This window comes from Panthera tigris, chromosome B4 (genome assembly GCF_018350195.1).
Source record: "Panthera tigris isolate Pti1 chromosome B4, P.tigris_Pti1_mat1.1, whole genome shotgun sequence".
Lineage (NCBI taxonomy): Eukaryota > Metazoa > Chordata > Mammalia > Carnivora > Felidae > Panthera > Panthera tigris.
In genome coordinates this window covers 111,301,005-111,328,434 of record NC_056666.1, presented here as the reverse complement: position 1 = coordinate 111,328,434, position 27,430 = coordinate 111,301,005, and the positions used below count along the sequence as shown (strand labels likewise).

Below are 27,430 nucleotides of genomic sequence, written 5' to 3'. Positions count from 1 at the left end.
ATGATCAGTATGTAATAAAGAATTCAGTCTCTCATTAAAAAGAGGTTTGACCATTGACGTTGGCTTCTGAGAGTTACTCTATGTCACACAGGAGAGGGAGGTCTTTGTTTAGGGTGAGAGATGGCTTTAGAGGCATTGATTTGTATAATATGGAAGACCCCGACAGTGCCTGGACACAGTAAGTCAGTACTGCAGTATTGGGGGCTTGTCACCATTTCCAGCGTAGCCTCTAAAGTGTAAGGGATGGAAGAAAAGGATGAGGGAAATGAGGGAGAAGAGGGAGTAGGAAATAAAAGACACTTATGTGGAATATCCTTAGGATATTCCAATGTGGGATAACACCTTCCATGGTAATACCCCTCTGCTGCCTCATAGCTACCACTATGGGAATCACTGTCTTCGTCTAGTTACTAACACAACTGGGAGAAAACGCTCTTTGCATTGTCTACCTTTTAGAGGACATACAAATTTTCCCTTGACTTCTAGCAACAATGCATTGTGTAGATGTATCTCCCTCAACAATATGTGGTTCAATAATAAATTGATGGTTATTTCAATAATATAGTCATTTATATTCTGTCATCTCTTAATTCATTGCATATTTTTGTTATTATGCATTTCTGGCTATTATTCAAGTTTGACCTCAAGATCACTGAGATCACTGACATAGTTCTTGGAAATGTGATATTGCCCTCTTTAATTTTTGTTGATCTTGCTCTTTTTCAACCTTCCCATTCTTATTTTACTTAGATCACATCCTTCACATCTTAGGTCTGGGTCTTTTGGGGCCAGTTATTTAAGCCTTCTCAGTCTCAGCATCTACACTGGAAATAAAAGGATGAGAACTGTTATATGTTATAGGTGACCAGCAGGATTAGATGTATAAACAGTAAGGTACCAAAACAGTGCAAACATTGTTAGCTTTCAATATATATTATTAGCTTCGTTTTTAATCACTAAACTCAGTATAAGGCAGAAATGAGTATATACAGTGTCAATTATACTCAAATAGAAAAAAGAAATGAGTATATGCATTTTTTTATTGAAGTAGATTCTAACATAACAGAAAATTCAGTGAATTAGGACACATCATTCTGTTTTTATGTTGTTTCTTTGTTTTACATTTGGAATAAGAAAGGTAAAGAGTGCTAGTTTTATTAATGATTTTATTATTAATAATAACAAATTTAAATTTATTTATCACCTAAAAACATACACTGCCAAAAACCTTGATGTCACATATCCAAATGATTATGATTAATAATAAAAACCAAATGTGCAAAGTACTCAACAAATTACTTTTGTTTAAATTGTCTCATTTTATTCTTAAAACAACCTATGATCTCATTACATAAACTACTTGGCATAAAATATCCATTTTATCAAAATGACAAAAACTGTATCTCAGAGCTGTAATCTGGCTTTTAGAAATACAGCTAGCGAGAGGCAGATGTGGGATTTTAATCTGAGTGTTTTGGCTCTAAATCTTATTTTCTGTCTACTCCACCTTATAATTTTGAGTTGTGCTGGGTACTTTTTAAGCCCTTTGCATCTGCAGAGGCCATTTGTTTTCCTCACACTATCTCTATTTTTACACTACCAGAATTCAACCTCAAGTATGCAGAGAGAATCATGAGTCCTATTCGAAGAACCTAGTTTAGCTCTACCCTCCCCAGGGTCATGCCTTCTAGGCCACTGGTTTGTAAACCCTCTAAGGCTTCTGCCTTGAGGTCACTTAAGAGCATTTCCTTTGTGTTGTTATCATAGTTTAACAAGTTGTTCCCGTAATTTCACTTGGCCTTGGCATTTCTGCCTGATCTCCAAAGACCTGCCCTGACGCTTTAGAGTTGTTCTGATTTCCCTATGGCTTCTCCTCAAACTCCAAAAATCATATAATGCATTCCTATTGATGCAAATGACCAAAATTGGCATTCACTATCACAAGCAGCTGGGCAAGGACGAATGGAACAATTTAAAGGGCTAGGAGCTAAAGCAAAGCGGAGAGGAAATAGAATTAAGCAAATTGAGGCTGGTTTTTACAAAAGGTAAAGTTTCAGACCTTCATACATTTCACTCAGTTCGTACCATTAAGAAAATGGGAGATAGGGTATATCTATTTTTAATTTTTTGAGGAACCTCCACACTCTTTTCCAGAGCGGCTGCACCAGTTTGCATTCCCACCAACAGTGCAAGAGGGTTCCCGTTTCTCCATATCCTCTCCAGCATCTACCGTCTCCTGATTTGTTCATTTTAGCCACTCTGACTGGCGTGAGGTGGTATCTGAGTGTGGTTTTGATTTGTACTTCCCTGATGAGGAGCGACATTGAGCATCTTTTCATGTGCCTATTGGCCATCTGGATGGCTTCTTTAGAGAAGTGTCTATTTATGTCTTCTGCCCATTTATTCACTGGATTATTTGTTTTTCAGGTGTGGAGTTTGGTGAGTTCTTTATAGATTTTGGATACTAGCCCTTTGTCCGATATGTCATTTGCAAATATCTTTTCCCATTCTGTTGGTTGCCTTTTAGTTTTGTTGAAAGAACCTAAATGTCCATCAACTGATGAATGGATAAAGAAATTGCGGTTTATATACACAATGAAATACTACATGACAATGAGAAAGAATGAAATATGGCCTTTTGTAGCAGTGTGGATGGAACTGGAAAGTGTTATGCTAAGTGAAATAAGTCATACGGAGAAAGACAGATACCATATATTTTCACTCTTATGTGGATCCCGAGAAACTTAACAGAAGACCATGGGGGAGGGGAAGGAAAAGAAAAAAGGAAAAAAAGTTAGAGAGGGAGGGAGCCAAACCATAAGAGACTCTTAAAAGCTGAGAACAAACTGAGGGTTGATGGGGGATGGGAGGGAGGAGAGGGTGGGTGATGGGTATTGAGGAGGGCACCTGCTGGGATGAGCACTGGGTGTTTTATGGAAACCAATTTGACAATAAATTTCATATAAAAAAAAAGAAAGAAAGTGGGAGAATAGCAGCGCCTGGGTGGCTCAGTCAGTTCAGTGTCTGACACTTGATTTCGGCTCAGGTCATGATCCCAGGCTCATGGGATCCAGCCGCACTTCAGGTTCCACGCTGAGTGTGGAGCCTGCTTGGGATTCTCTCTCTCTCCCTCTCCCCCTCTCCCCCGCTGGCATGCATTCTCTAAAATAACATAAAATAAGAAAGTGAGAGAATATGTAAAAGAAGTTGACTTTCCTAACAAGCCACAAAAACAAGTTTAAGATTTACAAGATGTTTACAAAGCTAAATTCCTGATTTCGGATGTACCAGTGGTAATAACAATGAAACTTCAAAATAACCAAGTTTGGAATGGTTCTTTCCCCACACTTCCTGTTCATTACAATTAAGTATTTACAACTGTGGTCTGTGGGAGTAGACCCTATAGATCCATTCTGAATCCCAATGTTTCCTTGAATTGCAGTTGCTGTCTTCTTTGACATTGTCCCCAGTATATTTTTAAGCATCTAGCACAATAGATAGTCAATGCAACATATCAACCTGGTCCATCTCTTGACTTGCTCTGGAGCCTGCTCCCACCATGTTGTCTATATTGCTTGTGCTGATTTCAACATAAGGCTAGGCATTAGAAATTAAAGTTGCAATATTAAAGTTACAATTTGGTTTTATCATGTGCTAAATTTCTTCATTTACCAAAGCCATTTAATTTTCCTGAGCTTCAGACTCCCTTTTGGAAAAATCTGGATAAATCTCTCCTACCTCTCAGAGATGTGGGTATCAGTAAATGAAATATATGATAGTCTGTAGAATAATGCTCATCAATTATTAGATAAAAAATATTATCAAAGTAAATTAGAAATAGACAATAGTAATTGTTTTGGATCATTTTCAGCAATATTCACAGTAATATTGTATGCACTATTATAGCTATATATATATATATATATATAAGCAAATAGCCCTTTGTGTATGTTTTCTAGCATTTACCACTGTCTTAGCCTTATATTATTATGTATAATTATTTCTTGCATAGCACTTTGAAATAACAAGGATTACTCAGTGTCTGTGTTCATTTGCTAGGACTGTCATAAACAACAAAGTACCAAAAATTGAATGGCTTAAACAACAACAACACACACAAAACTTCAGTGTCTCACAGTTCTGGGTACTAAAATTTGAGAGAGTAAAGCTTTGCATACTCTTAAAAAAAGTATTTATTTATTTTGAAAGAGAAAGAGAGAGAGACAGAGAGAGAGAGAGATTGAGGGAAAGAAGGCAGGGAGGGGCAAAGGGAGAGGCAGACAGAATCCCAAGCAGGTTCTGCTCTGCCAGAGGAGAGCCTGACACGGCACTGGAACTCTCGAACCATGAGATCATGACCTGAGCTGAAATCAAAAGTCAGACGCTGGGCTGTCTTCTCCTTGTCTTCACATAGTCTTCCCTCTATTTGTGTTTGTGTCCAAATTATGAGAACACCAGTCATATTGGGTGGGGAACCAACCTAATGCCCTTGTTTTCACTTAATTACTCATGTAAAGACCCCATCTCCAAATAAGGTCACATTGTGAGGTACTGGCGTTAGGAATTCGACATACGAATGGTGGGAGAGGAGCCTAATTCAACCCATAATAATGTCCTTTCGTGGAAGTTGGACATTTTCTAGAAAAGCCTTGGGGGCTATCTCACTCAATGAGGACCTGCATCTTTCATTGTCTGATAGAAAATCTTCTTCATTGTTGATAGAAGTTAACTTACAGAGACGTAATGATGATGTAAATGGTTCCCATCCATATAAATGCAATAAGTGTTGTCTTTTGAAGCTGTAGCTGACCACACCCCAAGTAAAGATGCCTATTTTCTGTCAAATAGCACATTTTTCATCATTCTTGATTGTAATATGTGACATTCTTTAATTCTCTGTTGAACCAGTTTTTTTACACTGTAATGGTTCCCTCACTAATAAGTTCAATATAATCTTTGATATACATTTGTATGAATTGGGATTTTACCTTATAAAAAATACATCCTTAACACTCTATTCAATTAGATTGTAAATACCTGAGAACAAACTAGCTCTGTTCCTGGGGTACCTGAAACCCAATGAACCAAGTAGCCAGGAAATCTAGTTCTCACTTTCTGCCACTTAACTAGCAATAGGGGTGAAAGGACAGGTCGTTCTCTTATCACCTCACTCTTCACATACGCACAGCAAATGGATCCAATTCTATGATCACTATGATCCTGGCAGTTTGGGGTATTTATTATAGCTCATGATACACTTAGCCAGCTAAACTTAGACCACAATAGTCATTTCTGCTTTTTTAAAAAAAAAAAATTTTAACATTTATTTGTTATTGAGAGACAAAGCATGAGCATAGAAGGGGCAGAGAGAGGAGGAGACACAGAATGTGAAGCAGGCTCCAGGCTCTGAGCTGTCAGCACAGAGCCTGATGCGGAGCTCGAACCCACAAACCGCAAGATCATGACCTGAGCTGAAGTTGGATGCTTAACTGACTGAGCCACCCAGGTACCCCTGTTCTTTTTTTTTTGATAGGAAAAGAAATAAACAGCCTTTTGCTATAGGAAGAAACCTAGAGCCACCCCGAAGTATGTTCATGAATTTGGGTGAACAAAGTGAAACAGACTTTGTCTATAGCCCTATGCATATGTATATCCCATGCCACACCCACTTTCTTAGCTCTGTGATGCCATACTTGTTCTACAAGGCAGGATTACAGTGACCTCAGGGTTAGGCTGAGTGATGCATGTTACAGCTTCATATCTGAGGCTTACTTCTGCCATTGCTGGCACTGAAGAAGACAGAGCTGAGATAGTTCCCAAAGCAGAGTCTCAGAGCAATAGCTTGTACTTTCAGATCTAACTTCTCTGGAGTACAGATAATAATAGATAATATTTATTGTGCATTTATGATGTTACCATGCTAAGTGCTCTTACAGATGTTGACTCATGTAAGCTTCTCAGAAAACTCTATGAGGCACACTAAGGCATTCTCTTCATTTTACCTATTCAGAAACTAAAGAAGAGCAAGTCGAGTAACCTTCCCAAGGCCAGTCTCCACTCAGGTAGTAGGTAGAAGAGCCTGGGTTCAAACCTAAACAGTCCAGCTCTAGGAACTTGCCCCCAACAATTACACTTCCATCTTACAGTATAGTGAGGTCAGCAAATTATTCTGTTAATCCTTAAATAACTCTACATCTTGGCCAGACTTCACTTGTATTGCCTAGGCCCCCCCACCCCACACACACACAGCTGTATTTGTCGTTGTGAAATAGCATCTGTACCATAGACAGAAGAGCTCAATGTATCACAAATGTGGACCCTTCCCACAGTTCCATTTTTAAACTACACTGTGTTGCCTGACATGTCCCCAGAGTGTATTACTTCATAAACTTAGCCATACCTTGGCATGAAGTCTATTAAATTATAATGTTGTCTACACTATTATATACATCTCATATGTATTACATGCATGTTATATATTAAGAGGTTAAATTCCAAATACATACCTACACATTCATCCACTACATTCTCTCTTTTTCACACACACGTGCGCGTGCGTGTGCACACACACACACACACACACACACACACACACACCTTGGTGTGCCTCATTTAAGGACTTTCAAAGTAAACTGGTAGAATATTTAATACACTCTTAATTGCTGCTTTAAATTGTTTCTCTTGCCTGGCCAAACACCAAGAAGACAAGTACCTACTCCTAAGAGTACCACAACATGCCAAAAGGAGTATTATTAGAGAATTTAGAGAAGTATAGATACCTGCCTGAAATGACTGAAAGCCTATTGAAAGGTAAATGAAAACCATTAATGTACTCACAACACTTCTATCACCATATGTGTGGGTTTTTTTCCCCACACACCAGTTCTCCAATTCTCTGAATACCAACTGGATGTTCTACAATTCAATTCTGACATCACCCAGAGTTAGTGCAGACCTGACAGGTTAAGGGCTCAGTCCCACAAGACTTCCCACACTTCAGATGCCTGTTACACACCCCAGGCTGTCACCTATACTTCTGACCAGTGGGTTATAAATTAGGAGTCTTCGCAATCCCCTCCTCAATTTTGGTAATTTGCTATAATGCCTCACAGAACTCAAGAAAATATTTAGTGACATTTACTTGTTTACAATAAAAGATATTACAAAGGATATAAATTAACATCCAGCTGAAGAGATACATTGGATGAGGTCTGGAAGGGTCCTGAGTATAGTAGTTTCTGTCCCCATAGAATTGGGGTACAACACTTTCCCAGCACACGGATACATTCGCCAACATGGAAGTTCTCAAAACCCCATATTTAGGGTTGCTATGGAGCCTTCATTATTTAGGATTAAATCACTGGCAGAATTAAAAACATTGGCAATTGGTAAATATGTCAATCTCCAGTCCCTTTCCCTCCTGCAAGAGTTGGCAGGTGGGGCTGAAAGTTCCAACCCTCTAATCATGCCTTTATTTTTCTGGCCAGCCCCAATTCTGAAGCTATCTTGGGACCCCAGCCACTGGTTATCTCATTAGCATTCAAAGGGACACTCGTAGCACTCCAAAGATTCCAAGGGTCTTAGAAATTCTGTGCTAAGATCCAGGGACAAAGACCAAACACATTATTTCTTATTATAGCACAATATCACAGTAGGCAGTGATTTCTGTTTATTATGTAAATACTTTTGGTATGTGTGGAGCTAAAAATGGAACAAAGAAAAACTCCTGGGTACTGTTTAACTTATACATTGGAACCAAAATAGTTAGATTTAAATATATAATTAGAAAGGATCCTTTTTATTGCTAAGTGTGTGCAGGTCTCTACTAGGAGAACTTTCTTCACCTCTCTTCCTCTTCTCTGTGCTCTAAGTACCACCATTTATCACTGACATCAACTACTATCCTCTTGCTGAAATCTGACTAACTCTTACGGATCCAAATCCATATCTTGAATTGACTACTAGTAGAATATTTTCACTCCATGAGAATCCTTGAAGCAAAACCAAACAGTGATTTTCATTTATTGTGGAGAATCAAAGAAATCTTATTAAAGATTTCAAAGAAAAGACAGAGAAGAAATATACACAGCATACATTTTACTTGGAAAAATTCACTAACATACAGTTTTTCCAAACCTCTTTTTTCAGCTGCAGTCACCCTCTAGACCTCCTCATCTCTGGTGCATGCCTCAACCTTCCTAGTCTTTTTCTTTTCCTTTCAAAATAATTTTGATCTTTTCAGCTTCTGATTCCAAATTTAGACATTCTGAATCCACTATGTTATATAGCCTTGAAGAATGCTACTCATCATAATAAATATGAAGATTTTGTTTGCTTTAAGCAAATAAAAGGGGATCTATTTATTACCACTCAAAACTTCCTGAGAGTGAATGTTTATACATTTCAAAATTAGTTTACATCAAACATATAAGAAGGATGAATGCTCCTATGAGAGGCAGATTGCTAATTAGGAACTGAAAATGCAAATATATAGGGAACCAAGGATTTTTTTTTTTTTTTGGTATAAAATTCCCAGCATAGTTTAGACATCTATACATGCTAAGACTACTATCCCATCTCCCGGGCAACTTTCTTCCTTACTCCATTTCATACTCTATGAACTCCTTGATTCCAGAGGCTCACCTTCAGACTTAGATACATGACTGATTTTACTTCCTAATATGAAGGACACTGTAGGGAAGAGTTGCCTACAATTGTTATAAAAAAGAGAAGACTAAGAATAGCACTGCATCTTTCCTGACCAAACCCCACAGACAAAAATAATGTCAGATCCAAGCAAGCACCATGTCCAAGAAACAAATCTAGAAGCCAAGTCTCTAGACCTGAAGGTTTTAAGTGAAAGCAAAGCCAAGTCCAGATGCAGAATTGGACACAGAGCAAGGCTGTCATGTGAGCCATCATCAAAAGAAAAGAGAGTGAAAAGAGAGAATATGGATTAATTCAGGAAACAACAAATGACCCACTGCTTCTGGTTTATGTTAAGTTTCTACAACTGCAGGTGAGGGGTTCTGCATGGTAATGGTAGTGGTGGGAAACAGTCAACATTTAATAGCTGAATTGGAAATTCAGTCTCAGATTTTAGAGTCAAATATGAAGTCTATTTTTGCTAAAATGATATTCAGTAACTGATCCATCCCATTCAAAAACTTAGCTTTTCTCCTTCTTCCTGCTCCAATGTGGCCATATTTGCATACTGTTCTCTGATCTTGAGGTTTAATTCTGATAATCTCTCCATTGTCTGATGTCCTTCTAGAATGAATCCAGTAGCCTGCTCATTAATAACCACTTGGTATGTTCACTGCTATAGACAAGGATCTGATGGTATTTTTTATAGGACTTCCAAATATGGCCAAAGTTGTATTTGCTCACTTCGCTGTACTTCCCTTTTGCAACAGGAAACATTAATGGTAGACTGGAATATGTCAACTAAAGTGGTATTCACAAAATACTGCCTTGTAAACCATATTATTTTATCAGGGTCTGTGGGAAGATCAGATCTCCTGGTTAATGTTCTGTTTCAGTGAATTACTTCTAGTGTATTAATAGATACACTTCTAGGCTGATTATTTCCCCTGCTGTTTTGCCCTATAGCTGTGCTGTCTCTTCAAACAGCTCCCTCATAAGAAACCTAATGCTCAAAGTTCTGAATTCATGTGAGGTTCTGGAAGCTAGACTAGGCACTCTGACTGGCTTAGAATTCTCCAACCCCAGAGGATAAAGCCAAGGAAAATACATAATACACTGCCCACAGATGAAAGTGGAAATGTAAGGCAAGTACATAATCCAAATAATTACTCGATGTAGTAACCAGGCAAAGGTGATCATTCAAGTGAGCAAATAGGTTTTGAATGTAGGCTTGGAGTACTGAACCTCAAAATTTCCCCAAATACTGAAGAATGAAGCCTGAGTTCTCATCTATGGTTTGAAAGGGTGCTCTGGCATCCATCAAGTAAGTTTGAGAAAATTGATTGATACTTAAGAACACCAAAAAGAACATTTTGGTGCTAGAGAAACGCTAGCCAAGATTCTTCATACAATATATCTTACCAGATATAGTTGTATCACACATAACGATTAGTGAGCACTTTTTCATAGAGGATTTCTAAATGTTTCACATGTGCTATGAGGAAAACAATAGTGTTCATATTTTTAAGTGAAGTTTTAAGTTACTCAAACGTTAAAAATAGTGATAAAGAAATAATTTGGAATCTCCTTTAAAATTGCCCTTTCCTATCACTAAATTTGCTATTCTATATATTAAAAACAAACATGCAGAAATTAGACCATTCACAAAACACAAACATACACATGTACACACATGCACAACACACACATTTGGGGAGAATATTTTGAGGGAACTGAAAGATAGGCACCCCAGTTCCTCATATACGGAGCTGAAAACAGTGACATCATTTATGACATTGTAAAATAACAACAGAAGTGATAATAATTAATGATGAATTCCTAAAGGAAGCAAATTTTATATTCCTAGATGACTATACCATTCTAGAATCTGTCCACACTCCAGGTCCTTTCTGTCAGGTCGCAGCTCTGCAGTCAGTAGACAGTCTTCAGCTTTTGCAGGGTTCATTCCATCCACTCCTTTCCTAACAGTTCTCTGAAAGTCCCTGCCACGTGGCACAGGTTGCCACTGTATTCCTACCCTTGGAAACAATTCAGGTGTGTGAACCAAAACATTTCCTTGATTGCATAACTACCTTATTTAAAAAAATTTTTTTTACATTTATTTATTTTTGAGAGACAGAGAGAGACAGAGCACAAGCAGGGGAGGGGCAAAGAGAAGGAGGCAGAATCGGAAGCAGGCTCCAGGTTCTGAGCTGTCAGCACAGAGCCCAACCCGGGGTTCGAACTCACAAACCACGGGATCATGACCTGAGCCAAAGTCGAATGCTCAACCGACTGAGCCACCCAGGTGTCCCGCATAACTACCTTATTGAGATTTCTGCCTGACCCATGCAACCTGCATTTAAACACAGTGACAAGGATTTGACCAATCAAAGTACCCATGTGGGTTTTCATTTTGTTTTATCCTTAATATAACTGTAAAAAATGAAACTTACTTAAGTCTTTTAATAAACCAAGGTCTGACCCATGTTTTTAAATTCCACAGACTGATACCACTGTTGCCTTGCCATCTGTAGAATGCAGACAAAAGCCTACTTCCTGTGAGTTCAATGCAGTTAAAATCATTACAAAGTATAGAAGCAAACTTCATTAACTCAGATTTTTTTTCCTACTCATAAAATTACCAGTTATTCTTTTTTCTTTTTATTCAATTGTACTTTAAAACTCCAGATCACAGTTGGTTAAGCTCCCAGCTTCGGCTCAGGTCATGATCTCACGGTTTGTGGGTTCAAGCCCCGCATTGGGCTCTGTGCTGACAGCTCAGACCCTGGAGCCTGCTTCAGATGCTGTGTCTCCTTCTCTCTCTGCCTCTCCCTCGCTCACACTCTTTCAAAAATGAATAAACGTTAAAAAAAATTTTTTTAAACTCCAGATCAAATTGTTCTATATATTTTGGTGGATAATGGTTACCCATCTTCATATAGACTACTTCATTGAAAAAAAGGTTTTATGCTGCCCATGGAAAACAACGTGTGGAGCACAGTGCTTTCACGACTGATTTTCCTGAAGGGCTTACAGAATTTTACCTGCAATGATAACTCTGGTATCCAGTAAGAAGCCTTAGGAAAATGATTATTTTTTTTAGTAAACAAATAATATATGTTGTCGTTAAGAAAATTAAACATAGCACATATGTTCAAAATTCTCTGTCATAAAATCCAACTGAAAAGGTCCTGTACTGTTTATCAAGAGGTAATTACATGGCCCTGAGTGATCTCTGTTTTGCCTTTGCTATGGGACACAAGGTAAAACCTACACTTCCTCGTTTTAGACTCCTGTACAATGCATGCTGGAGTAACATGTACAACACTCATTCAAGAAAAATCTTGACAAAAGAAATACTGCTTATCTGGTCTGCCCCCTTTAGAAACCAGTATTTTACCAATAGTTTTTATTTGGGATCCCCCTGACTCAGATATTCGTTTATGGTACTCCTTAATTAATTCTGGGGTTTTGTTTGTTTTTATTATTTTTTAAAGCAGCTTTATTTGCATACTACATAATTCACTCATTTTCAGTGTACTGTTCAACAATTTGTAGTGAATTGTGAGCATTGTGTAACCATCACCACGATCTAATTTTTGAACATTTCCATGATTCCAAAAAGAAACCTTGTGCCCATTTGCAGTCACACCCATTCTCACCCTCAGGCCAAGACAACCATTAATCTGCCTTCTATCTTAGCAGATTTGCTCTTTCTGAACAATTTATATAAATGGAATCATACAATTTGTGGCATTTTGCATCTGGATCTTGATGGGTTCTTTAATGGTGACTTTTAAATGACAGTAAAAGTGTTAATTGAGAGTGACTCACCAGTCCTCCCAACACTGAGTGCCACTCTTTTGAAAAATATACAAAAAGGAACTAAATGAACATAAAAGCACATTATTATTCAAAAGTTTTATTTTGGACACTATAATAGAATCAGTACTCCTTTTATCAGTGTTATGGTAGGAGCTCTTTCCCCTCCCCTACACCCAGAAATGGGAAGTAGAACCTTCGGAGCTTCGAAGTTGAACAATTAAAATCTTGGCTCTTTCATAAGGATCACTTTTCCTAAAGATGCCAAAGTGGCAAAGAAGGTACATGACAGCACCAGTATGCCTCACACAAAATTTAGAATGCATAAGCAATCATCTAGGTTTTGCAGGCTAGCCCATGGCAAAATCATCTTCAGAACCCATATATAGTCTAGACACATACCAGAATCCAGATACATATTTCTGATGCAAGACAAAGCCAGGGTGTAGACAGACAAAGAAAGCAAGAAAGCATTAAGAGAAAACCTTTATTTCAGCCATAGTTTGTAATCTATAATCTGTAACTAGGAGCATTTTTGGGAATATTTTGTGACACTGTGCACCACATTAAGGGCAGAAAGCCATCTATGTATTGACCTGTGCTTCTGTAACATTTGACCCTCTCTTATCTCTGTGAACTATGTAGACATTTGTAATGGTGGTACCCCTAGTCTCTAGGACTTTGGGGGCATTTCTTTCTTTTATGACTGTCTCCCCACACATGTGAAACATCACTTTCGTATATACCTTTAAGTCTTCCATTTCTAGCCCTCCAAATTGAACTGACCCTGAACTTCATCTAAAAGGCAAACACTCCACAATAACAGAAATTAAAAAAAAAAGCTAAATACCTTAAATTTTATGACTGCTGTATCTTCTACCTGTATCCCCATTAAGATCACAAGGTAATTTTAGATTTTTAGTACTGTATATATTGGCTATTACCATGCAGCCTCCCTCATAACTGCACTAAGGAGTAATTATCTAAGCAGGTCCTCTCACCTGAATTCCCACACATTTCTTTGGTCTAGTCTGATGTTGGCACTCAAGAAGCCTATGCTTTCAGAGACCAATAAGACCTTTGCTATATGTTTTCTCCTGAAAACATTTCTCTTCCTCACCAGTTAATTTTCTTAAGCTTGCATAACCTTCACTACTCTTGTCATTCCAAAGTCTAACCTCTGTAGTATAACAGTTATCTTCACCTTGGCTTACAAACAGGTGGCAGGAAGGATAACAGGAAAAAAAAACCAAAAAAACAAAAAAACCTAGAAGACTGGACATCAAAGCAAAACCTGTTCATTATTTGTCTCTAGCTTTCATGGCCAGGGCTGGCTGTAGTAAGTCCTTGGAAAAATAAAGCCAGTTCTACACTAAACTTCCTAAGAAGAGATTTCTAAGGTGAGAAAAGAAATCTCTCTCAGCGTCAAAGCAGATCTCTCCTATTCAAGGTCCTGGATAAAGCTGGCTTGCTTTTTCTTTTTTCTTTTCTTTTCTTTTTTTCTTTTCTTTTCTCTTTTCTTTTTTCTTTCTTTCTTTCTTTCTTTCTTTCTTTCTTTCTTTCTTTCTTTCTTTCTTTCTTTCCTCTTCTTTCTCCTTCCTCCCTCCCTTCCTTCCCTCCTTCCTTCCTTCCTTCCTTCCTTTTTTCTCTCTCTGTTTCTTTTTTTTTTTCTGGATAAAGCGTTCTTAACCCATGGAATAAATTTTCTTGCTGAACACAACATTGAACTTGTGGCTGAGGTCACACTAAAAGCTGTACACCTGCCGCCCAATAGCCAAGATTCGACAACAAGGAAGTGCCTGTAAATCCAGTTTCTGACCAGTGAGAAGGAGCCACTACAACTAAATTAAGTCTACCCCTCTTCTTACGGGATGACTTATCATCCTCAAATGTTAATCATTATTCTTTTTCTAAAAGATATCCACCTGATGAATAATATCTTATAATGGGAAGCAGTAATCATTCCGTATGACCTACCCCCAAGTCCAGTCAACTGCAAAACCACAGAAGTGTCAGAGGGGTACACTTACAATGTCAGCTTTAGGTCCAGATGGAAAATATGGAAAAGAGTGAGCTGAAATCTCCTTGGGTCTCCCAGATTGAAGACCAGTCCTTTCCTTTACATTATGGAGAATAGAAACAATATAAGCCCTCACCTAGTCTGGGAGAGAGTAAACAGTATCGAGAGAGAAAAAAAGTTAGGAGGATGCTGCATAGGAGTGACAGTTTTTTAACAAAGATAAGAAACTTGAACAAGTCACTACCTCTAGGGAGAGGAGCAAGTAAGAAAACAGAAAAAGAAGCTGCTTTCCTATATTTTCTCGAAATTTTCTTGTTTATGGGCTAATGTGAAAATATGGGAAGAGGAAAAACGGGGTATTTCCTAGGATCTAGACCCACTCTGTGGAATGGTAACTTCATGTCAATCACATTACTTAATGAAAAACAGACTGTAAAGTTTATGAAGTGAACTGTGGCAGTTTTGAGTATGGGCTCTTGATCTGTACTGTTCAGTCTACCTCTGCCACCTACCATCCGAACAACCTCAAACTATTCAACCCCTTTAAAACTCCACTATTTTCTGTCAAAAAGGGATGAGAGTGGCTATTTAATAGGTACTAAGTCAGACAGTATACATAAAATATCTAGAAAAAAATGCTTAAAATGTTAGCTGCTATTAATATATATATGACAGGTATAAAACTATATAATATGATAACCAATCCTTCATCATGAAAGAATTAGCATAGCTCTCAGCAGTATATCTTATCTGGGATAATGATGCCCCTTTTATCATCAGCTATTGCTGATCAGGTGTTATTTTCATTTACTAATAATTCTCAGCCTTTGCATCTCCATTTGGTCCATGTCATTGCACAGAATACTTGCTTCTTCCAAATGCTCTCCAAAATATCCTTTCTGAGACACCCCAGAAATAGATTTATAGCTCTGTTTCTTGGAAAGTTTCTATATTTCCACCGTGCTATGATGTCAAGGGGAGTTTTTATAGCCATGATCCTTTTGTCAGGAAAAATGACTTCCAGATTAACACCCTTGAGAAAAGGATTCCCAGTTGGGTAGAGTCATGGTTTCCATGATTCTTCCTTGCATGTTACTATTAAAAATAGCTTCTCTAGCCACACAGGTTTTTGTAATTAACTATTTCATGCCTGCTATATAAGCTAGGAGTTTTCAAACATTACCCATAGGTCAGCTACAGTATAATGACCAGAGGAATGTTTTCCAAAATTTTAAGACTCCTAGATCTCATTTCTAAATATTCAACAGGTCAAGGCTAGAGGGAAGAGGGGAGGTGCCTATGCTCTGTATGTTTGAACTACTCTCCCAAGATAACAGTAATATTTGGAAGTCATGTAAAAGGACTAATTTCCTTATTATACTAGAGCTGTTACAAAAGATATACAAAAGACTAACAATAAGAAAAAAATGGATCAAGAATATGAACAGATGGCACACACATGTGCACATACACAAATGGCCAATAAATACATGAAGAGATGCTCAACCTCACTCATTATTAAAGAAACTCAAATATAGCAGCAACAAGATGCCAATCCAAATGGTCCAAGATTAAAGTTGGATATTACCTATGTAGGCAAACACATAATGAATCAGTAATTCCCAATTTTCCTTGGTGTAAATGCAAATCAATACAAAATTTTGGAAGCCATCTGCAACATCTATCAAAATTTTAAATGTGTGTATCTTTGGAAGCAGCAATCCACCTATGGTAATATAACCTCTAAATATATTGAGAAAAGTATGTACAGATATATATGTAAAGATAAAGATATAAATATGGATATAGTTATATATCGTAGAATGGCCATTGAGTTTTCTTTGTAAGAGCAAAACAAACAAACAAACAAATACAGATTTTAATTTGTAAGAAATGTCTTCTGGTGGGTTTGATCAGTTTCCAAGTTTAGAAATTACTATTATGCTATTTAACTTTAAGCAATAATACTACAGTATTCTAGTTAATCACATATCTGGTTAACATAGAGCTATCTCACTGGGTTGCTAAAAGATTAAATGACATAATACATGAGAAAATTAGCTTTCTGAAATTCTAAGCATTGTGTAAATTATTGTTACTACATTTAATATTTGTCAATATTTTGACCACTACTATGGTAGCAAAATCCTAGGAATAGGGGATACAAAGGCAAATAAGGCAGATTATATGACTTTTAGCTGTTTATACTCTAATAATACAAATGTGTAAAAAGAAACAGAATACAGCAAAATGAGCACTACAAAAGAGGCCTACAAAAATTATCATAAGAGCATGTTTTGTTGCATATAGGGAATATTTAACACAAAAATTGTTAGGAGTTCCTTAGGAATATAAAGGGAAAGAAAAAATTTATGGTAAAGAAAAAGATCCCATTCGATGGATGTATGAATGCATAAGTGAATATGGCTTCCTCAGGAAAATGTGAATAATTCTGTGTTGTTGACACATAGAATGTACTATCAATTTTTCTTAAAACTTTTATTCAATGAAATGCACTTAATACTACTGGCCAAATTCCAGTCTTTTTTTTTTTTTTTGATAATACTGGAAATACTTCCATATCTGGTAATTCCATGGTATCATCTTGTGCAAGTTGATATAATTGTAACAAAGAAGCAAAAGGGCTGATCTAACCAATGGTTAGGATGGCGGTTATATCAGCATTTCATGAAATCATTGAAACCTAGCTTCTGAGGGGCTTTTTGTTTTTCATACAAATCTCTTAGGGGAAAACCAATGATTATAGTCGTTACATGCTTATGCTGACGTTATTATACATGTAGTCATCTGGACACAATGAGCAGTAGAGAATAATTAGTAATAGAGCATTGTGGGGAAAGACAACGCTAATGGGTGGAATATTTGAGTCTAATTATATCTGTTAAGTAAAAAGTGTTTTCCATCTTTTTTTGGCCCATTAGAAAACATTTTGACATTGAGAAAATACTTTCAAAATGTAACTCATTTTTGCTTGGAACATTTTGTATTTCCAATTCATATAAATGATTATTTCCTTCCTCTCCCTCCCCCCTCCTCCCTTTATTTTGGCATTGTCAGTATAGCTGTTAAATGTTTGGTCATGAATTTGTGCTTCATGGCTGAAATCAACAGGAAAGCTACTTTTTCATTTGATAGTGTTATGTATAAACTTGCAAACTCACTGGAGAATTTTTACTTTGGGGTTCCTTTGCCAAAACATCTACTACTTGGGTGACTCCAAGTTTTCCACTTTAGTAAGTAGAATCCACATCTGTATGTCAGGGCTCATGACTATGCCTTTTTCTAGAGTAAAACTACAATTAGATGGCTCTTGGCTAAACCAAAATATATTTTCTTTTCTTTTTTTTTTTTTAATTTTGTTATGTTTATTTTTATTTTTGAGAGAGAGAGACAGAGTATGAGTGAGGAGGGGCAGAGAGAGAGGGAGACAGAATCTGAAGCAGGATCCAGGCTCCGAGCTGTCAGTGCAGAGCCTGACACGGGGCTCGAACTCACAAACCACAAGATCATGACCTGAGCTGAAGTTGGAAGGTCAACCGACTGAGCCACCCAGGAGCCCCAAAATACATTTTCAAGGTACATTTTCAAATTCGCATTATAGAAAATCTTACTAAGATATATACTAAGATAAGCCCTCTAATATACTAAGCCCATTGCTAGTTTTCCCCATACTGCTTGCCATCTTTCTACATGAAAAGGGTTAAGGGATATAGACTCTGTGTAATAGAAATTCTACATGATGTTTACTTATGTTTACCAACCAGCTGCCTTGAAAATGAGGTCACTGCCAGTTGAACTAAGGCTTTGGTATGGACCTTTGATATGTGTGTGTGTGTGAGCGTATATGTGTGTGTGTGTGTGTGTGTGTGTGTGTGTGTGTGTGTGTATGCATATTTTATTTTATTTATTCCCTTTGTAACCTAAAATGGTTTTACGTTGTTTTCCTTCAATTAGCTGCTTTCCTGTATTTTGAGAAACAAGAGAATGAACTGAAGTTTAGTACAGGTTTTCCAGAAAGTTTTATTAAAAACAGTTCTATTTTAGGGGCACCTGGGTGGCTCACTCAGTTAAGCATCTGATTCTTGATTTCGGCTCAGGTTATGATCTCATGGTCTGTGAGATGGAGCCCACCTCTGGCTCTGCACGGATGGAGCGGAGTCTGCTAGGGATTCTCTCTCTCCCACTGTCTTAGCCCCTTCCCCATTTGCTCTCTCTTGGTCTCAAAATAAATAAACATTAAAAAAAATTTTAAAAGACTTCTATTTTAAAATATGCACTTCTCTCTTCTCTTTCATATCCCCTTCAGTAACAAAACTCAAATAATTCTACATTATAATTTTTCCATTTTATATTAGCATGCATTTGAACAAATACTTTTTTAGGAAATCAAAGATCTGCATTATTATAGAAGATGCAGTTGGCAGTCATTCAGGTTTGGTTTTTCAAAATTTCTTCAAACTTCATGCTTTGTTTTGAGGTAGAGAATCCTATATTAGTAAAATCAGATATATTTCTCTTATTTATAAAATATCAACCAAAAAGTTTAAAACAAAAGTAAAAATAATTTTAAAAATAAATAAAAAGTTTAAAACTGAGATCTAACCATCCAAACTATATTTACATTTTAGAAGGCTGGTTGCAACTAAATTCTGATTCTCTATAAACATTAAAATTTGATACCCATCTTCTATGCCAATTGTTCCGATATCTACTTTAACCCTGCCTTTGTTAGGATTATTTAATTTTTTTTAGTGTACCTTTTTAATTTACTTATTAGTTTTTTGTTTGTTTGGAAAAATTATTCAAAGTATATCACCAAATGGGGTTTGTAATCAGCACAGAATGTATTGGGATGAGGAGACAAGGAAGCTCTGGACACATAATTTCCAGGAACACTATGAGGTCAGAGATAGAACTGATCCTTTTGAAATAAATCGGTAAGATACAAGAAGCCAAAAATCACTGATAGTTTTTAACTCAAATTGTCCCAACCTAGCCATCTTAATAGTTGAGGTAAGCCCTGCGATGAAAATAATGGAGTTGTGTCCCCCTCTAACAACATATAATATATGAAATGAGGAATCCAGCTCATCTTTTTGTCTTAAAATATTTACGAATCAGCACGAGGAAGGGAACTTTCAGTTCTTTAGTGTATACCATAGAACATAGAGATGAACAAAATCCCAGAACAGATGCCAAGCAGCCCTGATTAATTTACTAGCACTGTGAGAAAACTTATGGGGAATTTAGGAAATACATAAGAGGAAGAACCAATGGATCCTGAAAATGTAGATTCTCAAATTACATAAATGGGGACTAAAAGTTAGTGAATGTAATGGAACCATATCATTTTATAAAGTTTGGTGAAAACATAGTACTTAGACAATATACACGGGATGATATATTAGTCAGCTAGACTGATATATTGATGAAGATTCAAGGCTAGACTTCTGTATTCAGAGATTCAACAATATAATTGATTTTTTTTCCTCAACAAGAGTAATTTATTTCTTTCTCCCCAAAACAGCCTGGGTTGGTAGTCCATTGCTTGTATAGCAAATTGAAGGTATCAGAGATCCAAACTTGCTTCCATGTTTGTTTCTCTGCTACTCCTAGAGTGTTGCACCAAATTGGATATGGCTTATTATCAAACTCGCATTTCAGCCTGTAAGAGGCAGAAAAGGAGGGAGGCATATCCCCTTCCCTTTTAAGAGATAATCTAGGGAGTTGCATCAGTAACTTCTGCTACATTTTATTGTCCAGACTATCACTAATTATGGAACTACAACTAATTGCAATAGAAACTTGTAAATATAGTCTTTACTATATTTACAGGTTAGCTATGTAACTAGCGAGGCTGAAGCTATTCAAGTGTAAAGTGTGAATAAATGTTGCGCACACTCTGTTCATGTCCAAAAATATTAACTTTAGTATCTAATGGGTGCCAGGCTGCCAGGTGCCTAGAAGATCTCACGTGATTTTTACAACTCTGAAAGGCACACATTCGATACTTGGAGGAATTAAATGACTTTCCCAAATTCACATAAAAGTTATATGACCAGGGGTAAAATTATATTCTAACTAAAACTAAGTAAAATTTGTGATTTTCCCAGCATGACACCCTTTCCCTCAAATAAATGTGAGGGTGACAATCTCCTTGGTAAGTTTCATTGTGTATGATCCATTTCTAGTTTGACACGATATTTAAGAATTAAGGGGGGAATAAGGAGATGTGATAGTTTTACCTGGGGTAAAAAATACAACTCCTCAGGGCACCTGCGTGGCTCAGTCAGTTAAGCATCCAACTTTGGCTCAGGTCATGATCTCACAGTTTGTGAGTTCAAGCCCCATGTCGGGCTCTGTGCTGACAGCTCAGAGCCTGCAGCCTGCTTTGGATTCTGTGTCTGCTTCTCTCTCTGCCCCTCCCCTACTTGTACTCTGTCTCTCTCTGTCTCTCAGAAATAAATGTAAAAAAAAAAATAAAAAATACAACTCCTCTAATTTTTATACTATTTTAAAGCCCATCATAAAATGCACAAGATGCAGGGACAATGCATTTCAGTTTCTTTTTATACTCCAGAGAACCTAGCATTATACTAAACACCAATCAGGCAATCACTCTTCATAACCATATGAACCAAACACCTATGATGACTGTTATTTTTCTGACTATTCTTGATGAGAGAATGAAAGAGGATATGAACTTGACTGTGAGCTCTTTGAGGGAATTTGTGCCTAACTTACTTCTGCAATTCCAATGATTAACACACCTGGCCCTTAGTAAGAACTCAATATTTATTCCTTACACCGCACTGAATATCAGAGTTTAAGAAAATAGGGAAAGAATGTTTTTGCTTATTCAAATTATTGTGAAAATAACCTAAGTAGATATTTTTCTGACAACCATGCAAATATGTATTACATTTAAAAAACTGAAGCAACGTTTTTAAAGTTTGCTGAATTTTCAGTTGAGTTCATTCCATTCAATAGGTATTTTATAACAGTTTTTAATTTCAAGTATTTCAAGTATTTTGTTTCTTTCAGTTTTTAAACAAAATTAATTTTATGTTCAATATGTTTTTGATTGTAGGAAGATATACTTTCATTTTCCTTGACAATTATGCAGTAATGATATATTTTCCTCTGCCTCTGTATTTTGCTGATGATTTTTCAAAAGTGTAATATCTTCTTATTAAATGATGACTAAGGCTTAAAAAGGGTTAAATTCCAATATATGATTCTTTTTTATTTATTTTTTTATTTAAAAAATTTTTTACATTTATTTATTTTTTGAGAGACATAGAGCACAAGTTGGGGAGGAGCAGAGAGAGAAGGAGACACAGAATCTGAAGCAGGCTCCAGGCTCCAAGCTGTCAGCACAGAGTCTGACGCGGGGCTCAAACTCACAAACTGAGAGATCATGACCTGAGCCAAAGTTGGACGCTCAACCGACTGAGCCATCCAGGCGCCCCTCAAATATATAATTCTTATTTAACTTTTCATGAAGAATTAAAAGAAAAAGGCACCATAAAGTAGACATAATGGGTGGGGAAATCTACAATGTTTTTTTCTGTAGTCACTCATATTATTCATTTATGCATTTTGTTTAGAATCTATTGAACTGTTCTTCCGCATGTGATTATGCATTCATTTTATATATATATATATATATATATATATATATATATATATGGATAAATGCCATTATATATGTGTCCAAACCCATAAAATGTGTAACACCAAGAGTAAACTGTAATAGAAACTATGGACTTTGACTGATTGTGATGTGTTGATACAGGTTCGTCAATTGCAACAAGTGTACCACTCTGAAGAGGGATGGTGAAATGGGAGAGGTTACGCATGTGTGGAAGAAGGGGGAATAGAGGAAATCCCTGCACCTTCTTTTCAACTTTGCTGTGAACCTAAAGCTGCTCTAGAAAATTAAATTGAAAGAAAGAAAGAAAGAAAGAAAGAAAGAAAGAAAGAAAGAAAGAAAGAAAGAAAGAAAGAGATAGATAGAAAGAGAGAAGTCCAAATTGGGAGCTATGTGTCCTCAGTTCCATGTTCAGCTCTGCTGCTAATTTTAAGGATATTATTCACAAGGCATATAAGCTCCAGATCTGTTTCCTTATCTGTAAAATTAGTATTGTTTCTAAGAAAGGTCTCTGACCTCCTTACAGTTTTACAACTGATAAAACCATGGTATGTACCTACCATTTATCATGGGACCAAAATGGAAAGCAAAGGATTTGTATTAGATAAAAGCTAAGAACCCTAAGAGGAAAAGAACAAGCTAAGCCAAAATATTTTGAGAAAAATCTAGGCTTGATTACAAGAAAAATCAAATGGGAGACCATGAGCACAAATTAAGACAAAGATCATAGACAAGAGTGAAGTAAAGAGCCAAAAACAAATTGGTAAGGACTGGGAAGGAGTAAAGTGTGTTTTGAAGTGAGTTCCATGAAATGAATTAATTTTTATCATTAGCCTGAATTAAGTACCAGATGCAGAGCTTACATAGCTTGAAGTGGTGATTCCAAACTTTGGCTTCATATTACAATTACCTGAGGAGTTTACAAATATACAAATGTCCGTGCCATAGTCCCATTAAATCAGAATTTCTGAGGAAGGAACCAGGTCTCAATTTTTTAAAGCTCCCAATAATTTCAATGTACAGCTAAGGTTGAGAGTACATTATTTGCTCTTACTACTGAAAGTAAAGTGGTCTGAGGGCCAAACAGCAAGATTGGGGTCATCTGACAAGGATCTTGTTAGAAATTCAGACGCTTATTTCCTTCCTCAGATCTACTGAATCTGAACCTGCATTTTAACAAGATTCTCAGGTGATTCCTGTGATTTCCAGTTAAAGAGGTAAGACAAAGACAACAGTATCTAATATTCCTCTTGGTACATGATTGTTTCTCAATAAACATAAACTCCAATAGAAATTTCCAGCCACCTTTTGACAATTTGAGTAAATAATGAGTAGAACAAATGGCTACTACAAAATATACTACTGAAAGGTAAAACAATAGGAGGCTCTTTATTTTTAACTAATAGTGTTGGGATTGTACTAATTTGTTTAGACCTTCAAAAATAAACATTTGACTTTCTTTTGCCAACACTGATTGATTAGTAGTGGCTGCCTGGGGAACTGTATTGAGAAATAACATTCCAAAATTGCTTTGATTAAAATGAGTATCCTGATAGATTAACTGTGTCTCAGGAATGACAGTTGTAACATATTTGCTGAACCTGCTCTGGACTTTTCTTATTTAATAGTAACTTTCATGACAGAGCCTACCCATTCTAAAGACACCTGACTGGGATTAAGGATATATGGGCCTGCAACACTTCTATATTTGTTAACTCATTCATCCCCTCATAGATTCATTCATTTATTGCTTTAATAAAAAGTTATCAAATACCAGTTTTATGTCCCCAACACTACCCGTGCTGGGAGTCAGATTCTTATGGGATTAGAGTGACCTTTCTCCTTTACCTTTCAGCATAAACATGCCATAGCTCCTTGAAATTCCATGAGCAATGCAGCCTTACATCACAATCAATCATGCTGAACCCTGATGAGGGAACTGGTTTCACCAGAAGGTCTTGATTACTTCGCATGTCAGAGAGATGCTTAGCAGGAACCAAAGGCATGATGTTTCAATTCAAACAGCTTCTTGCTGAATTTTAAAGAATTGCAGAGTTAGAGCAGCTGTATTGTGACCTTCAGAAAATTTTTTACATGAAAATTCTGTTTAAGCACAGGTTAGAAATAGTTAACCCATAAGAAAAATACAAGATATTAAGATATTCTTTAACAAATCTTATAGGAAAAATTTTAAAAGGACTATGATTTCATCTTTTTAACACTAAGAAAGTAAAATGCCTGTAGGTGGCTATCTTTGAAGCCCCAAGTGAGGGTGATTTTCCACTTATATTCCTTTCATAATAAAGAGCTGTTGGAAGCGCTATAGAAATGTTGTTTTTTAGTGACTGTGCCAATTTACCTGGGCTTTCTTTCAAGCGGTGAGTGATTCCTTTGAATTATGTTTCAGCCAAAAATAGGGTTACTCATAAATTGCATGAACACCTTCCAGCTCATAATTGCCAGGTTCCAGTCTTGGATTTTAGTCATTAAGCCTAAACTCTTATTTTCTCTAAATCTCAAATTGATATAGCCTTCCTCTTTCCATTCTTCCTCTAGAGCAACAACCATCCCCTCCTCCCTTTATTATCCCTGGATCACACACACACACACAGAAGAATTGCACTGGCCAGCACAGTGGGTTACACACAAATATTGTCTCACGATGATGAGCCATTGCTGAACATAAGGCTTCAATTTGAACGAAATGCTTTCTCACCACATTAAAACAAAACAAAAAAAATCCATTAGCAGTTACTGATAAGCTCAGGATTATTTCTGTAGAAAAATCAGTTCAGGTTCAAGATAAATACATGGAAACTGACAAGCAATTAAGCAGGAAATTTTTTTGGTGCTACTTATCAGGTATTTGAGGAAGATATTTTAGGAAGACTGCTTTTGGTAAACAGAAAAAATTACACTGGCATTTTCTTCTGCCGTTCTACTTCTGAGCTCTCTTTTTTTCTGAAACATACAAACCATGCAGCCATTAAATATTGGAAATGAAAAGAAATTAGAGGAAATTACACATATTCAGTAAATAATTTGTACAAAGACGAACAAAATAACTTTTAACTTCTAAAAAATCTGAGCTCACCTGGAACATTAAAATTCCATCAGAGAGAACTGATTTTCATAGTAAAAAGGTTGCATTATTTTAAGCAAAACAAAGAGCTTAATAACATTCAGTACATTTCTGTTTTCATATACAAAATGAGTGGTATTCATAACATGGAGAAAATGGCCACCTGCTTGGTTCATTTACATAATATCTGCCACCATCCATGTCTGTGCCTTAATTCCACATGGGTTACCATACTGTAAAGACTTCACTGGGAGATGTTGTATCATGTAGAATATCATGAGAATACCAGATCTTTAGATGGGTAGAGAAAAGCGAACAGGGATGTCATCAATTTTCCAGTTTCTCCAGAGTTGATTGTGAGTTACATACACCATTTGTTATATGTACCATGGGAAAGAAAACAAATTTAGAAAAAAAGAATATTAAGATAGTACAGATTAACCTTGTAGTTATATCACTGATCTATAAGAAATGAATAAGAAATGAATGACTTTCTTTAAGAAATCTATAGTGCCAAAACAGTTGAAATCTTAAAAAAAAACCTAGAAGTATGTTTTCTCCAGATATTTGACCTTCTATAAGTTCAGCTGTAGTTAAGTGTCAAAGTGTTTGTTACATTTATAATATTTAGGATGAAAATTTAATTTTCCTCTTCTTAGTCATGCTGAGATAGTACTGTCTACATCTATACTGTTCAAATTCAGCAGGGAGCTATTCAAAAGCAAATGCACACTATTTATTCCTATAATGTGAAACCCCTAGCTTCAGTGAACCCATGGATATAGTACTTTTAAAAAACCTAGACTAAAGGAATTCTTTTTTTCCCCCTAAACCAGTCCCCTTATCTTGGCTTTCCAGCTCTTCATAGATGTTAAGAGAAGCACAGAAAGAAGGCAATCCCAATGGGAGGAAAAAAAAAAAGGAGAAGAAAAAGGCGTTTCCTAAAACCTAAATTATCCACACGTTGGTCTTTCCAGGACAGGGAAAGTAACACAATAAACTCTCTTACCACTCTAACTGAAGAGTATTAAGAGATAGAAAAAGAAGGAATCTCTTTCTTTCTCTCTTGAAGACAAATACAAGAACAGAATAATGTCAAAGCATCAGATTCTAAGGAGGAATAGGAACAGTAGGTAGTCTAAGCAATTCTATTCCTTATCAGTGAGCTTGATCATGACCCACAGTAACATATATCATATCAGAGCTCCTTTCTTAGCTTGATTCCCCACAGAATTTGGAGAATGTCATTAACATCTGCAGATAAGGTACACTTAAACTTCAGAAAAATGATTAGGACATATAGGCTAAGAAGGAGACTGATTTTATTTTCTTTTTCTAGACTGTGGCTACTGTAGGCAAATTAGCATATGTGGTCACAAAATTTAAAATGGCTAACAGAGCACAACTAAATATGTGACTTATCTTCCTTACAGGCTGAATTCAATGAACTTAAATCCAGACTGGGATAACTTAGAAGCCTACACCAAACCATTCAGAATCCTAAAGATCCCAGAGAATCCAAAATATTGTGAGATCTACAAGTATCAAATTTGATCAGGTTAGCTAGGTCAGATCCCACCTGTACCAAACAGCTCCCCAAAGCTCAGGACTTTTCCAAAGTAATTAGGCAGAAAGTTTGATTGAAGCAGAATTTTAATAGCATGCTGTAACAATTATTTCAAATGAGATTTTCATTGAACATTAGAAGAGGTAGATATATATAATATATATATATAATATATATATATATATTATATATATATATTTATATAATTTTTTTTTTACTTTAAGGCAATGTTTGACTCCAGTTCTTCTCAGTGACTGTGGTTTCATTTCATCTGACTCCTATATATTGAAACGGCCAAATACTAATTTAAGCAGCATCAATTTTTTTCTTAAAAAATGGGAAGGTAAGATGATGTGCCAAAACAATTACCACAGTAACCAGGCTTTTAAATTCTGATTTTGAAATAATGAATTTGGCATGACATGCTCACCATTGCAGGTAACTATAGCTTCACAAACTCCATTTATTAATCTTGACAGATTTTTAACTCTCCCCATTGTATAAAATGTGCTGGAAGGCTGGTTTGTGCAAGCTCACCCTGAATGTTCCTATTCATCACTATCTTGAGAATGTAAAGATCCTGTCCTCCTTGCATATTCCCATCAAACAGAATAT

General features: G+C 36.4%; 1 long non-coding RNA gene across 1 annotated transcript in view; it reads right to left on the bottom strand.

Moving 5' to 3' along the window:
* Positions 1-742: 742 nt before the first annotated feature.
* Positions 743-27,430, bottom strand: part of LOC122240409 — a 43,301-nt gene continuing 16,613 nt past the window's right edge. Inside the window, exons 3-4 of the long non-coding RNA XR_006220129.1 lie at positions 24,015-24,198; positions 743-824 (exon numbers count right to left, since the gene is read on the bottom strand). This is a non-coding gene — a long non-coding RNA (uncharacterized LOC122240409). The remainder of the gene's footprint in view (positions 825-24,014; positions 24,199-27,430) is intronic.